Below are 17,071 nucleotides of genomic sequence, written 5' to 3'. Positions count from 1 at the left end.
GCTACTGCAGATGCTGTTCTGGCAACATCCTGTGACACTGAAACCAATGACAAAGTCCCCATTGATTTCAGTGACTATAGATGTAGGCTGTTTGAGGGGGATTAAGTCCTGCATGGGAAAGCAGCGTAGTGACGGCTGAATAACTGCTTCTGTCCAATATTAGTTTTTGATGTGCCACAAATTTGTCAAACAACCCCTATTAGGCTGAAATTTTCCGAGACGASTTTTGCATGCACTAAGATCAGCAGATCTAACTTTATTTAGAGATTTCTTAGTGGTACATTTTATGCCCAAGAAGTCACATTGACAAATCTTAGCTTAAAGTTGCATTATTTTCTGAGATAGTGTGTAATTAGCTAAAGTATTTTGAAAAGTATAAGGATGCAGAAGTTACTGTTGAACACAATGTATACATTAGGGTAAAACTGTTTAATTTGGGACCTAGGCTTTATTTCCCAGGGTCTTTGATTGGCCAAATAATTATTAGTCTAAATTTGATCACAGAAGTTCTAACTAACTAGCARTTGTTTAGGTATTTATAGAGACTTTTCCTTATCTTTTTGGAAATTCCATACATAGAATCTGAATCTGAAATTAAAAATAAACTTTTTTATGAGCAATAAATTGTTGGACAGTTCTTTCACTTACTTTTTAAGTGCTGCCATTGCAGTTACACAGCACTTGTCAGCTGTAATACTATAGAGGACCTAGTGCCCCAAGCCCCTCTAGACTGCTCCTTGAATGCTGAAGAAAATTTCTTAGCTAATTTAGGATTTGAATGTACTTTAGTTATGTAAGGAAGAGAAGGAATTTTTGACATAGCCTTTCATTATCTGGGACGTTTCAGTTAGGGGGTGGTGCTCAAAATACTTGTGTGATACAAATTCATGACTGCTTATTCTAGCTCTTGTTCTGTAGCTGTTCTGTGCACAGATTCTTATTGGATGTGAAGTGATTTTGCTGAGAAAAGAACTGACTTAGAACTATTTATGAAGGTCACAGTAGTTTTTAACATCAAGAGATAATGGATAAATAGGTGAAAAATTCTACAGCTAAATTTTAAAAGCTTCTGTTACCACTGAAGAACAGATGAGCACCTGAAGTGTTTCCTTCAATTGTTCAGTCAGGCGAAACCATTTCTTTAGTATTTTTCCTGGCACATAAATATTGCAGAGCAGAATAATTGGAAAATGGCTTTAATTATAAAATGCCTCACTGCTGAGCAAACTGAGTTAAGAGTGAATAGCTGCCAGGCGGTTATCCATTAAGCAAACTTAAACACTGAAAAGGTACTTAATTAAAAAAAAAATCCTTGCTAGCTTAAAAGTTTAGAATTTTAAAAGGGAGTAAATGGCTTGGGGATAAGTAATAAAACATAAAATCTGTCAACTCCAGGTTGCTGATCAACACTCCTATCAGTAATACCTGACTTTCTTCCATGCACTGAATGCCAACATGTTGATGATCTGAGTAGGGCTAGCAGGAAGCTCCTGTCCACATTACAGAAAAGCATTAAAACAACAGGCATTTATGGAGACTCGGAGGAGAGGTAGTCAAACAGGACTGAGTAAACTGGGAATGTTACAAGCACAGCAGYAGAGTCAGGGGTTCAGGCACTCTCCCTACTATATCATTGCCTGCCACGTAGAGTGTTACTAATGTTTGTCTTGGATGATAGATTTCCCATTTCGGCACTGTGCATTAATAGCTGCGCAACTAGTCTGTGAAGGTTAGTTGGTTGTTCCTGAGTACTGTGGTCTAGTGCAAGACTGGTCCAGTACCTTGTTTTAAGGATTGCTATGCCTATAGAAATGGAAAGCCAGATATTTTGAAATCATTCTTTAACAGAGCATGAACATTATGTAAAAGTGAAGAAAGATTTTATTTGMTATTGTTCAAATACTAACAATTCCATTAATAACTTCATTGTGACAGGGGCAGAGAAATAAAATAAAAGCATGTTTCAGCTACCCATATGTTAGGTGAGCCTCAGTGAATTTCTCTCTGTTTTGCTCTCTAACAAGCTCCTAGGCTATTTACACACTAGCCTCACAGCTGAGATTCACATCTCAAGTAAAAAGCTTTGTCCTAGGATTCACTATTACTGAAAAGGAGCATTGATCTGGGGATACGTGTATCTTCAGGTTATAAGAATATTTGTAACCTCACCTATCCAAAGACTCCCTTCTGTTCAGAGTCAGGCTTCCCCTTTCCCCAGGGATTTCCTGTGAACCATAACTCAATTAATACTTTAACAGACTTCCAAAAGAATTATTGAGCTCACTCCTCCATCCTTCCCTAAAGCTCAGGAATGTTTCCATCCCTGGCATGAGTAGGTGGAGCCATCTGCTATCCAGGCAGTAAACAGAATTTGTTAATGACTGTCCAAGCATGATAGAAATATAAGCAAGTTATTAATCTACTATGTGGTAAATTGGCTAATKGGGTAAGGTATTTTCCTGTATGTATAGCTTCTTTAGCCACTGACATCCATGTTTCATATAAACTGGTATAGGGGACTTCAAATGGGAATGACATGCAGATCACTACCTGCATCTTGCTGAGATTAGAAATACAGGTAGCCAGTTGCAGAGAAGCAGACCAGGTTTGGGAGACTTTAAGGACTATGGTGAAAAGGGTAGTTGTCCTCCAGTTGCCCGGATAAGTAAATACCTCCCTGACTGATATGGCATAAATTGCATCAGTGCAAACATGCAAAAAACATTTAGAAAGCAAATGCTGACAAACAGCTTGAATGTGAGTTCAGAAGCTGGATTGACATTCCAGTGGAAATGCAGCTCTAGTTAATGTGGTTTCCTATTTAAGTCTCCCAGCTAGTCCAGACTGATTCCTTACTCTAGAATCTTTCCATCTATATAATTGTTTATTTGCCCCTATCATTAGTACCTCTCAAATAATTTTGCAAAAATGTCTCCATCTCTTGCTCCTTTCAGTGCTTGTAGAGGAAGAGTTTGTTGATTCTAGTTTCTTGATCAATAATGCCAGATGTCTGACATGTGGGCTGATGTATTATGTATATCTGAAGATTATATTTGGCCTGATCTAAACCCCAGTGCAATTATTATTTTTTAATTCATTCAGTAGGTTATAACTCAGGGCTATTGAAAGAAAACAAAGTCTTACTAGTTATCAAAACTATTCCTTAGCTAAAAGATGAAGGCTGCTTCATACCAGACTTGAACAGACCTGCTGATTTACCCATTCAATAATAATTAAAATAAGTCAAAAWAAGAGTTTATTTTATGCAGCATATAATTGACCTGTGAAGCTCAGTGACGCCGAAAGTGCAGGGGTTAATGATACAATGTCTGATTCTGTATGTGGGATCCTGCATGGAAACCAATGAGTGGGCCGTGCTACACGGAAACAGCACAACTGAGAGTTTTTACTCTCATGGTAAAATTAGACTGTTTGTGTTACTGCATTCTTGCAGTCTACCATCTGCTTCCCTGAACCTGCTGTCTCTTGTATTAAATTGTGAGCTTTTGAAATGGAAGACCATCAATGTCTTTTTGGTATATATACTTTGACAATCTATATCAGTCTTAGCTCAATGAAAGTAATAGGGCAATTTTGACTAAAAGCCTGCCCTTATTCAGAAGTGAGACTAAAGTACAAATTAGGAACAAAAAGTGGTACTAAACAGATAGAAAAAAGGCAAAATTATATTAATTAGTTAAGAAGTGTAGACACTTGATAAGAAATGCAAAAGCCATTAAGAAAAATCTGTGGCTTCTTAGGCTTAAGCCAGTATGATGGTGTTTTTGAAAGTGCATTAGACTAAGAATTTCTAGCAATAGCATGCAAACATTCCTTAGTGGAGAGATGTTCATTAGTAGCAATGACAAAAAGTAGTAATTGTTAYGTTTATTGTCTATCATGACATAAAGCAGCCAGTGGGGACTGTGGTGCAGCCCATGGGGAYTGGTGTTAGTCCTTGCTTTGATCAGTGATAGTTTTGTGCTTGGCAGTATTGAAAAGAATGGTAAAGAGGCAGCAGTCTCACAGAGGCCTCCGGATCATTGGTGAAGGTGGCCACTCAGCGAAATACAGACATTGGCAAAGCTGGGCCATGTCTGTGTGTGTCTGTATCCCTTTCAGAAGTTTGGGATGAAATGTAATATCCCAATGTAATATCYTTGGGATCCTAGCACAAATCGGCCCTATAACCAGAATAGCTGTATTTGTATGCATTGCTGTTTCTGAACTGTTAAACTGTATCGAATCCAAACTGACTCTGCACAAAGCCAGCTCAGGTACCTYTATATCCAGACATCTGACAGTACTTTAAAAATAAAGAATTCAAGTCACAACACAAAGGTAACTGGGTAAAACTCAATGGTCTGTGTGATAGAAGAGGTCAAACTAGTTTATATAGGACTATGGTGTGGTCTTAAATCTGTGAATCTCTGGCTGACTCTCCTTAGCCCAATGATAAAACTACCAGGAATAGTGCTGGTAAGGAAGTAACTTGAGTATTTAGCAGATCTATGGCTTCAGTGAGGTGGGTAATTTTCAATAGATCCAAAGCRTAGAAAAGGGAAAAGTGATTGATTATCTGCTCCTGACACTGAGGGAAAAATGTTCAATCCTGGTAACAGAAGAGGACACAGAGATTCTGGCAGGTGGAGAATGGGAATTTAATCCTTGGGATGAAAGAGGGAGTTGGATTCATGTAGGAGTTCCTACAAAGACGAAGTAAGGAGGTTGTATAGAAGGAAGTTATTGGGGAATGAAAGGTTGCCAGAAGTTCTTGATTTGCAGAGTGAGGTTAGACTACAGCCCTAATAAAATACACAGTCCTTCTTGGTAACAGTACCAGCAATAACCATCAAGATTTATGTTAATGTTGATATAAATAAAGCTATAATGAAATTATGATCARCTAGGGTCAGGAAGATGCTCTTTTCTCTGGACTGAACAATTAAGTGCATTGTGTGCACTTGTGGAGAGAGAACATTAGGAGGAAGAATTTATACTGTCTTCTGAAAGATTCAGCACTGACCACTGCCAGAGACAGGATCTTTCATCGATCTTTTGGGAATGATAATTTCTCTGTTCTGCAACAACAGCAAAATATTTGTGCTGGGATTTCAGAATCTTCAACCTCACTTGATTCAATACTAAAAGATCTTGGTAGACAGAGAGACATATAAAACAGTCAGTATGATCTAGTGAAAACATTTATGCTTCTGCAGAAGAACAATTTGTCTTATGGTAAAGCAGGAGCTTAATATAAAACCTAAATGTAAACATATAAATAAAACAGCTCCTCCTGCCTTAATGCCTTAACCACCTGCTGCCTTAATCATGTACTAGTGAGGTTTCCCAAAACAGCTGAGCCCATCTAAAGACTCTACCAGCAAAAGGGGAAATCCTGTCTCTCTTCACAGTCACCAGCATCCTGCCACAACCTCCCCCCACTTCTCATGCACTACCTATGCAATTTATCTGATCTTGARTAAATGAGCTCATCTTACTAAGTCAGCAGAAAACGACCCTAAGCAAAGAAAAGCCCAAAACAAACAGAAAACTCCAAACAAATAAAAACAAAGAAGGAGTCAAGTTTGCACATCTGGAAGTGAGGAAGGAGAGAGCTGGATCACTGCTGTAGGCAGCAGTCAGCTGTTAGACTCAGGAATTTCACAAAACTTGACCTGTTGCTGTCTGTCATAAGAGTTTAGGGTTAGGGATGAATCCAAACCACAGAGTGTAATCTAGGGGAGGTATTCTCTCTCTACAGCTTGGCAAAGGTATCCTGAGAGACTTGTGTGAGTCTCAGTCAAATAAGGATAAATGTTGCTCTTCTGAAGGGTTATAAATCAYGGGAAAATTAGTTGTGTTATATTCTTCTGCACTCTATTACTTTTAATCCTGGTGCTCAAATCTGTCAAGCATTTATCTGGAGGAACTACCTGGCCTTTGTGAGAATAATAATGAATAACTAAGCTTTTTGTCACAGTAATAAATGAAGTATTAATGGTGAATTAAGGAACAGAACATGCGAAAATCCAGCCACACAGTGATTACTGTCAGTTAGAATCTTACTAAATAGTCAAATCTGTAAGTGTTAACGTAGCTGGGTAGATGAAGGAGTGACATAATCACAGAGTATCTGTAAATGTAAATCCAGATCAATAAAAATACAGGTTGCACAAATTCTGAAGATGGATTCAGTGGCTTTAAAGCTACAAAATCATGGTATCTTCCTTTGACAATGGTAGCACTGAGTTCCTTAAAGTACATTCTATTATCTATGTCAAGGATAGAGTAGAAAAAAAAGCAAAGATTTTAAAGCAAAATTATCTACCTTGAAATTATCTAATTGATATTCTGTTTGTTATAGAGGGCCAGTCAAGAAAATCTCTAGCTGTGGTTATATGCTGATCCAGAAACTGCTATAAACCTATATCTTTTAGCTTTTAGAAAATATTTCTTCCACATTCTGTAATTGAGCTTCAGTACTACTAGCCAATGTCTGTAAAGCTGGCCCAATCACGGTCCATACAGCAGAAACAGGATTTGACTATAATTTGTGACCCAAGCATTGGACACACTCAGGTCTAGTTAAAAGATATGAATCAAGGAAAATCAATGGAAACTTCATTAGACAGGATTTGATCGCATCTCTCCAACATGGCTACATTTTCTAGTGCGTGCCCCACTGGCATTGACAAGCATAAGGCTGCCAAGCCAAATTCTCCTGGCAGTATAAATGGGAGCAGAAAATGTTTCTTAATTCTCAGGTGAAAGTGATTCATTCCCTGAAACACAAATGTGTCTCTGTCGATCACTTGGCCCATTTCTTTCCTTATTTTCTTGCAGTTCTCTGCTCTGCCAGAGCACGATATCAATCATTTTCCTTCACTAAAGACAACCTCTCCTGTAGACTTGTTGCAAAAAAATTGTACGATGACCTTCCCTGACCCTTCAGATTCTTTGCCTTGACTGAACTGTAGCCAAGCTCTTACAGAAACTAACTCACACCCTGTCTCTACACATCTTTTTTTTGTTTGTTTGTTTTCCATGTTATAAAGAAATGCAGGGGAAAATAGAATGATGGTGAGCAGCTGAACAGCACTGCCAGGGAACAAACAGCTCAGAGAAAGAACAGTGAAAAATCGTACACAGCAGAGAGAGTCTCCAGAGACGGTGTGAAGATTTAGGGCAGTCATACAGTAATTGCAGTGATTGCAAAAGTCAGCGTGCACCATATTATTTACAGCAAGCAATGTGTGCAGTAGATCCAACCTGTTTTTATGTTCCTGAGGCTTAAGATTTGTTTTGTTCTCTCTTCATTTGATCAGCCTTTCCAAATATTTTTTTCCAGYGCTTTGGCCTGTCATTTGCAGTTTTATAGACTGTTACAAATACTGTTGACATGTGAGGTTCTAAAACTGAGCTAGGTTAGTTAGTTTTGATTAGTCATAATRTGACTCTTGTAGGGTCATAGCTGGATATGCTTCACTCTACAAGGCAGATTTCTAGGACAAACATTCAATATTTATAAGCATAGACATCTTTTGCTGGTGAAAATCTCTTCAGACTTTTGAAGAAAGGCTGAGGAAACAAAATTTAAATCATTTCAGAGCCACCGATCAGGCAGCTATAGTCCTATCCTACTTAAATGGCATTCAAATTCATGGAAAAGACATATACGTGCATAGCTCCTGGGCTACTGGATCCRTATAAATGAAGGTATGTGGCCACATTCTTCCCTGCCTAATACCCACAAAATATCCTTCTCTTTGTCCAGAAATATTTCTGCAGCATGCAAATGAGTATCACTCAGGAAATAGCTTTCTTGATCTTCATCTTCTGATCTTGATCAGACTACACAGARGTCTAAACTGAGGCAGGAACAGGATTTGAAAGTTTCACTCTCTGTTCATATTCAGAGTCCTGATACCACACACAATTTTGGCAGAAAACAAACAGTGAAATGTTAAATGACAGAACATTTGAATGAAGACAATAGAGACTGACATAATTTCCATACTCAAATATTTTTTTCCAAGCAAATATATTTATGAGTGGGTTAATTAGTGCTATGGTGCAGGGCATATATCTCAGACACTCACTTCTTTCACATTTTTATGTGAAATAAATATTTTTATTACGAAGACAAGTCATTCTGTAAACCTGACGCAAGGCTGCTCCATTTCCCCATCAGCAAAGCYGTAAACTGGTTAGGAGATGACTCACTTCTCCTGACGTACCACTCCCAATGTTCATCTGTGATACAGTCACCTCCAGATGCTCATCTCCTAACACAGCCCCAAGTAATCCTAAAACTGAATTAAAATCTATGAGATTTTTAAAGCAAAGAACATTGGCATCATTTTATTTTAGGCTTTTCAGGATTCACATTTTTGCTCTACTCTCCTACTCTCCTACTGTAGAGAGACCTAGAACTTTGTTTTAGAAAGAAACCTGAGATTTTCCCAGACTTTCCATTATTYCATAATTTTCAATCTTAAGCAAACATCAGATAATGCACAGATCATGGTAAAATTGAGGGAGAGAKATGTTCATAGTGCTCAGAATAAGCWGTGTAAGCTCCTTTATTCTCTTYKTCTACCAGATGAAGAACTGTCTAATTTTCAGATCMCCTCTAACATGACTGGAGAAGTATGTAACTGCACTCTAGTTTGCTGAAGGTACTGTATATCCCCTCACAGTGAAGTACATGGATGGTTCTTACAAGGAAGTTCTCCAGGGAAACTTAGAAACTGTGTATGTCCTGTCTCCTTAGTGAAGGCCTGTAGGTACCTGCAAATGAAGCCTGTAGGCACACTTGGGACAGAGTTAATCTAACTAACTATCTATCTAATCTATCTAAGATGGCTTGGTGGCACAGACTTTCAGTGTGATACAGCAAMCTAAGAGGATACTCAGAACCCACGGCAGGTTTAGGTGGTCCATACTGAAGGTGAGACTACTCTATTCCCTGGCCAAATTAAAACTGTGTTGGAAGTTGCACACTTCACCTACAATCCAGTTGCAATCCAGCCTCTAATTGCTACGAAGCCATGCTCTGCAGGAGAGCCCCRACACGCTCTTAGGCAGCGCTCTGCATCTGATGACGTGTGCTATTTGATAGGAGGCAGAGAATATATTTCGGAGCATGGCATACCTCAGGACTGAATGCAGACATGAGGGCATGGAGCAGAGGTGCGGYGTGCAGTAAAGCAGCTCCTACAGTCTCACTGGGTGCGTGGAATGTGTTACGTCAGGTTGCACCAGTGTAGGTGCCAGAGCCCCTCTTCCTGTCCTATGTTTGTGTGGTAGATCATTAAACAGTGTCACAGAAGAAGGGATATTAGCTCTGATATTCCCAGCTGAGGCTGCTTTCTTAAATCCTCCTATAATTAAAACTGATCATAATATTTTTGATGCTTTTTTTTTTTTTTTTTTTTTTTTAATTTGCAGGTCTTTCTTGTGCATGGCATGACTGTACCACAACAAGGGTGGATTTACACTGTGGATAATGTTGTTTCTCTTATGGGCTAATCCTAGAAGTCCTCAAGGGAAAAAGGTTCCTTGAGCAGGCAAAACTGCATATTTGCCTGCTKCTAAATAGGCAAATATAACCTCCAATTTGAATCTCTTTGGAAACTAGGAGGAAGAAAATGCGCTGAATCCAGGTGGGGAAGGGTTAAAAATGAAACAGAGGCTGCAAAACAGAAATATTCTTACTAGTTTGGAGATGGTAGGTAAAAGTGCTCATCAAGCGCAGAGTTTCTTTATCTGGTTCTAACAGTGCCCCAGSGGACAGTGAGATGCCTGCGAACCAAGGTCATTGCTTCCCTCTTTTAAATGTTGCATTCTTGCCTACTGGTACAAAAGTGAAAGCTGGAGCTCCTGCACAGCCAAAGCGATCAAGTGGCAGAAGTCAGGCAAGTAAGCATGGTAAAATGTAGAAGTGCTAGCACTTTAAATTAGCAGATATTTAGGGCTAAAAGGGCCTAGGAAATTATGTAGTCTGACCTCATCTGTACTTGGATTTTTCCCCAGTTACTCCTCCGTAGAGCCTGATAACTTGTCATTTAAAGGGGAACCAAGAAAGTTGGTGACTTGCAGATGTAGAAAACTCTCCCTTCTTGAGCAGGGAATCTGAGGGGGAAAAAAATACACAGTTTTTACAGCCAAATCCTGCAAAAAAAATTATGCATATACTTACCCAATAGATTAAATGGCTATATCCAGACCAGTAAACTAAACAGGGCCGGACACTGGTTGGAACACTGTCTGCTGTTCAGTTGTTAGCACTGCCCTCAGCATGGCTTTGGTTTCTGCTGACTGACCCGGGCATGGTCTGAGAAGGTCATGGGCCAGCAACTTCTCCTGGTCAGCAGAAAAAAAGAAGCCACCCTGCCCTGAAGGCAAAGAACAGGAGCAGAATTAAGCTATAGGGACATGAGCCATGACATGCTGTTTGCCCTCTGGCCAGAGAATGAGTCCTGGTCTGCTTTGTTTATAGGTATAGATATAGTCAATAAGCTTAATCGTGGCCCAAAAGAAATGCCTAAGTTTGTAAAGGATCTCCTGCCARTGCTTCTTAGATGCCACAGCATGACCTGAGGAGGAGAGGGGAGCATTTAGGGATTTACTTGTCATATGCGACTCAGCTTTGTCACCTATCTAGCCGATTTTAGTTTTTCAGTGGTAAGAACGTGCCAGGACTCAGCCTTCAGTTGGGTCATGCCCTATACTGAATGCCATGACCCCTACTAAAGGACCCTGAAACTTTATTCACTGCTCTAAATCACTATTTTGGGGATCACGACAATATGGCTGTGGTTAAGGCTAGCTGGCTGGAGCTCTGCCAGGGAAGCCAGAGGGCTGCTAATTGCACAGTCCAATTCATTAAATGAGCATTCAGGGAAGTGAGTGGGGGAGAATGATCCCATCATGTTCTGCACCGTGTTCTTCAAGTGCCCCCAGAAGAGGAGGCCCTGGAGAGAGGTGCCACCTTCCCTCACTGCTCGCCCCAAGTGAGAATGCAGACAGGGAGGAGGCAGTCTCTTTTATAGTGGTGAGCAAGGCCATCATGTAGCTACTTGCCCTGACAACCTTGTCACAGTGCCAACAAAACCTCTGCCCTGACTGCTGCAAAGGGAGCATGGTCAAGGATGTATTTACTAGAGCCCCATCTCACAGCACAGCTTGTTATCACCCTGCCAGGTACCTGCAGGGGCTCTGATGGCCCTGCAGCCTCCAGTAATATTGTTGCTTTTGAATTTGCTGAAAGTGCCTGGATCCCTACCCAGTAGTGATGCACTCCAAGGACTGTAACTGCTTCAGGGGCTGGGGGGAGGGGGGCMTCACCCATGGGACCATGCCCCTCCAGGTCACTGTGGCACCTGGATGCTCTGAATTTGTCCTTCTCCATCCTGCATTCCCAGGCCCCATGTCTCTACCCGAGTCAGCCTCAACACCACTCCCAGACAAGCACAGGAACTTTGTCAACAACTTTGAAGGACATGGAAACACTGCCACCACACTGCCTGCACGACTTCCGATGAATTTGATCCCAGAGAATGAAGTGGCTTTTGAGTGTATCTATACTTTGTTGCACCCTGAATTAGTGACCCGTGAATACCTTAAGGAGAGTCTGGCATGTGTGTTCATCTGCTCTTCTACTCTCATTTAGGGAAAGCCTCATGTTCTCATTGATGCAGGGCTGCAGACCTGAGGAGTCCTCCTGGSAGCGGGTGGGCAGTAGGCACACCCAAGCTAAGATCTGAGCATTGCACAAGTACCTCTCTAAAGATGACCTTTGTAAGGTGTGAAGACAAACCCTGATGGGGAGGGAGGTGGCTGTCAGRGCACTAAGTGCACCAGCAGGCTCTGCAACCTCTTCCTTGCACCTCCTAGGGCTTTGCTGCCTGTGCTGAAGGTCAGCCCTGATGTAGTGCAGCTGTAACCTTGGATTGCTCAGACTGCTATGAAAAGAGTCATGAGAAAGAGCTGTGAGAAGTCCTGACTAGTACCTTTACCTGGGAAACGGCCAGCTCTTGGCTTGAGAGCTGCATTTAAACCTAGACTCTTGCCTTTGGTGCTTGCCTGAGTGGTGCTGCAGGTATGGCTGTGCTCTGCCCTGCTGAGCAGCCCACTCTTGCCGCTTCCTGACAGAGGGAATGAGCAAGACTAAGGTCAGAATAATTCAGCGAGAGTTAAGGCTTGTTCCCACTTTGCTCATTTAAATAAGTATTAAAATATTGTGACTCTTTGTCAATATAGATATATGTATAAATGATTATTAATTCATTTTGCAGAGACATTATCTCCTTTAGTKACTGCTTCGCATGGACCACAAATGGTGCACAGAGTGAAACTGTGTTGATGGGGCTACATTTAGCAGAAGGTAGAAACTGTGTTATTGCTAATGCTATTCAAGTTTTTAAAAATCAAAGTACATACAGCTCCTTGCTGATAAAAATATTTCAAGTTGCTGCTTGACTCAGGGGTGAATTCAGTGTGAAATCTCCTCAAAACGTTTGGCAGTACTGGCATGAAGCATCACTGGCATGTGCAGCCATCATTCTGCACTGCTCCTTTGGTTGCAGCAACACGCCCAGGGGCCCTGCTGTGAACTGGATCAGGGAGCTGATTATAAAGAAGAGAAGTAGGTGTGTTGTTTCTTCTTTCCTCCTTAGTTCTGTGATCTTTCTCAGAGCTGTCCCCAAACTATCATGCCAGTGCAGGGCAGGAATGAACAGCAGCGCGCGGGAATACCTTAAGCCAGTTGTATCCCCTTTGCATCATGCAAAACCACCGTAGAAAGTTAAAAGCTACAGTGAACTGCCTTGAGGATTGAGCTGCTGCCTTTATTCTTGAGTATGAGCTGAGCAGCGAAAGAAGAGAAAGAGGGAGCACAGAGTATTTCAGCTTGCTCMGGAAAAGTCAGACAGTGGCAGTGAGACTTGCCTGTGCAGGTTGTGCCTCCCTGCTGCGGAGTATTTGTACCTTCTCCTGAAGTGACATTGCTGGTTATTGATGAAGTCAGGTTGTTGCTCTGGATGGGCTGAGCTGATCCAGTCTGGTGACTCTGGTATGACAAAATAAATACTGGCTTATGCAATGGGAACTAAAAAGTTGCAGTATTTGGTTTGACTCCAAGCTGTATTATAACCAGTCAGTATTTTCTATGAACGGTTCAATTTTAAACCATGGGTTTGATATGTAATGTTTGCATGRTTATTTAACTAATGTCTTTCAAAGTTCACTGTAGCTCATTTTGAATACTTTGCTACAACCAGTATAAAAATGAAACAGGATWGGATCTATAAAATGAGTCTATTGGGCGATGATTATTCTTGAGGGAATAAAAATGATCTGYTAGTTTGGGAAGTAGTTGTTGGCTGTGCAGGAGCCATAGAAATAATCTGTATGTAAATCATGGTAACGTGAGAAAAACACCTGAGAAACTGAGCRTAAATCTATGATGTGCATGAAAGTATGCTATCCTGTATATGCAAGAAAGTCCGTGTGTATTTGCACACTTCARTACAAATGCAGAGAAAAAGAGGTAGTTCTTCATGTTATAGATAGTTGAACTGTAGAAATCCTTTCCAGAAATTGAGGATGCAAAAAGTTGAACTCTCCCCCCTCCTCCCCCCCCCATGAAAAGGGAGCTTAGACAGGAATTYGGAGGAGAAACCTTGTGAGCATGACTAAGTAGATAAACCACATCAGATTCAGGAAACTCTGAGATGACAGTAGCTGGAGACTAGAAGAGTAGTTGGTGGAGGAAGCATCATTTATTCTTCCTTTCAGATCTGCTTAYGGGCACTGTTGGAAGCAGTGCACTGGGCTAGTTGGGCATGTGGCCCAGGTCAGTATCCCCGTTATTTTGTTTTTATAAAATAATTATTTATTGGCATTAAACCATTAATATGAATATGACAACACTGAATAATAGTTTATTGACCCCTTTTGTCACACAATGTCCAAAACAAACCTTGTATTCTGTGAATGTTTTTATGAAGTAACATTACATTTTGTAAATACATGTGAGAAGATGCACTCAGTTCAGTAAGCGTAGCCAAATAAACCTTTCATGTGTTCATCAAATGCTCACGGAATTGAGGATTTAAATTACAAAATTATATTATGTTCCTCTACAATAAYGTAGAGCAAAGAGAAGGCTTTAGCTCCTGTTACAATAATAAATAAGCTATTCTAGAAGTTAACAAGTCTTCTTTCCAAATCCCTAGAAAATGAAAAATTAAGACTTTGCTTCTTATGTTGCCCCATTCAGGGATGTTCTSGGAAGTAATGAAGTGAGCATTATAAAATGATTCAGCGAATGGCTTTTTTTCTGTGTTTATACTTGTCTGACTGCAGCACTCAGCCAGTGTCTTACACTGATAGGTCTGTGATGCAAAACGTTTAATGTTGTCTCTCATGACACTGGGAGAGTGTGGGAAAGAAATATGTGACAGTGCAGGAGTGAAATGTGGGAGCTACAGAAGAAACACCAGCTACAAACTAAAATCTCGAGGTACCTTGCCTTGTCAGGCATTATCAAAGAAGCTTCATGATCCAGTATCTCAAGAAAGACATAAAATCTACATGCAGAAAATGACYACTCTGATAAAACATATTTTCACTGAAGCTGTGACTGCTGGAATGTGTAAAATTTAGCATGTTTAGAAGGTTTTAATCTTACATATGCTTTGCCATATTGCAAAAAGTTCAGATTCACTATCTGCATACCTAACGTACACAACAGTGGTCTAGTTCCACTGTTCACAYGCACTAGATATATCCACAAACCATAAGGAAGCGATTGTGAAGGGCATAAAGACGGTCATAGCCTTCTCTTTCACATCGCAGCATAGCTTTCTTTTTAACCAGGACTATGTGMTGGCAGCTGGATAACTCACAACTATTTATCTTGGAATGAGCATTGTGGCCTTCTGTAAACAGGATTTGTGCCTAGTATTCTTGCTCACTCAGGAAATATTGGTGAGGATGACACTTGACCTCTAACATGCTATTAAATCTATTTTGTTTTTATGTCACCATCATATGTCAACTTTTATTCATCCAAAAGGCTGTCAAGGGTTTTGAATGTCAGCGTGTTTTCTTTTATTTGACAGATTTTGAATTTAAACCTCTTAATGGAAGCTTCACTATTTGCCATACATTTTGAAAAGCACCCTRTTCTTTCCTTGTAATAGCTAGGATCATCAAATCATAAGAAAATCCGGAAGGCAAGAAATCTAACTAAGCAGGCCTTTGTTTTGTGGCGGACAGAATTCAAACAGAAAGTCAAACAAAAAATCYGGCCTTTCCGAAGGCACTGAGGAGGAGCGGATTAGTACCCTGCCTCTTTCTCCCCACCACGCTTCAGTAACAAGAAGTAAAMCTGCATTTATTGCCAAAGAGATGAAAGTGTGAAAACACATTCAGTGAAGTTACAAAGTTATTTTCACAGCAAGGCACTTCTCATGTTAGCTGGCACTTCTGTAGCTTCCTGGGGATTTAGCGACTACAGTATGATTTTGTATAACCAACTTGCCTGACCCTGAATGTGCCATAATCTAAYGTATTCTAACTCCAGTCTCTATAACTTCTTGGAAGAAGGCTTCAAATACATTCAATAACCCTGGTTTTTCACCCGCTATCAATGTGACCACATTCAATCTTTCATCAGCTCATTTTCAGTATTGGTAAACTGGCCTGAGTTGCTCTGACTTCAGGCTGCTCTCTGGCTTTTTGTTAACATCTTCAAGCTACTTCATGCACGAAGTGGAAAAAATGAATAGTCTGGGTGATGGTAAATAGTTTTCTGTCTGGTTTGTTTTTGCTAACCGCTACTATCACCACCTCTCAGCCAGCAGAAAGAAACAGCTCTTCAGCAACTTCCTGCATCGTCAGTGTACTGGTTAACATAGAAAGATGCTTCAAACAGTCTAGTACTCAGTGGTGGTTGATTTTTTTGGTTTTGTTTTTTTCCCCAGATAATCAGTCTATGTTTTAACTSCACTCTTGTTTTTGATGTGAGGGTGTGTTGCTTCAAAATGGAAGCAAATATTCATTTCAAAATTCCTGGCAAAGATTCTTATACAGCATACAGAGCATCTCAGCTCATCTGGTTCAAGCCTGTCTGCACGTATCGTTGTTTGGAAGTTCAGCATCTTTGTTCTGTGCTTCATTGTTCTCGTTTTTTAAAGCAAGTGTTGCGGTGAAACAGAAAATTGGCTTTTTCTTTTTTTTTTCTTCCTTTCTCCTCAGCCCCYGTGGGTAAATGACTGCTGATGTAGATGGAAACATTTTTTCCTCACAATTATTTGGACTCAGCCTTCAGACTTCTTGCCCAAGATTCACTGCCTCCTGGAAAATGGGAAAAATGCTGGGTGATTACTAGTAGATGGGTACGACGAYGGGAAAGGTTTGAAGCATGAGGTGGTCCAATGTGGCACGACTGCAGGAGGAACGTTACACTTGCTGCTGGCCAGCCATGGCAGTGCATGGGTACTTTTAGGCTGTGGGTATTATTAGACTGGCTGAGTTCCACCTTCTYCCAGTGCCTCCTCCCAGAGAGTCAGCGACAGCTCTTTCATTTGCCTCTGGACCAGCTGTGCTTGGCACGCGTGTGGCTAACCTTCCCCGTCACTCCCTGCCACTCCATCCTCCTGGGAATCTATGCTGCTTCTGAAATACTCAGGCAGGGGACTTCAGTRCGTTGTGACAATTTGGGTGCTCTGTTGTTGATGCAGGAGGTTGCTACGACATTTCTGAGAGGGAAATGCAGCTCTTGTGCAGTCTATGGGTTCATCATCTTCTCTAGACACCTTCTGCTTCACTTGCAGACCTTCGTGCTCATGCAAAACACTGAGGAGCTCTGCCTACAAGAAGGGGCTTCGGTCCATGAAACTTGGGAACTGTGTTTGCGTTAAAACTCTCGCCTGGTGCAGTCGCTAAGAGGAACCCTGGAGCGTGTYGACTGTTGTTCACTGGGGTGCTGCTGCGCTACCGTAACACGGGGAGGTCACTTCTGTACGTCAGATGAATACTCATAGGTCAATCCTCTCCT

This window comes from Rhea americana, unplaced genomic scaffold, assembly GCF_003343005.1.
Source record: "Rhea americana isolate MKP2758 unplaced genomic scaffold, rheAme1 scaffold_47, whole genome shotgun sequence".
Classification (NCBI taxonomy): domain Eukaryota; kingdom Metazoa; phylum Chordata; class Aves; order Rheiformes; family Rheidae; genus Rhea; species Rhea americana.
The sequence above is the reverse complement of the archived record's forward strand: the minus strand, read 5'-3'. Positions refer to the sequence as shown.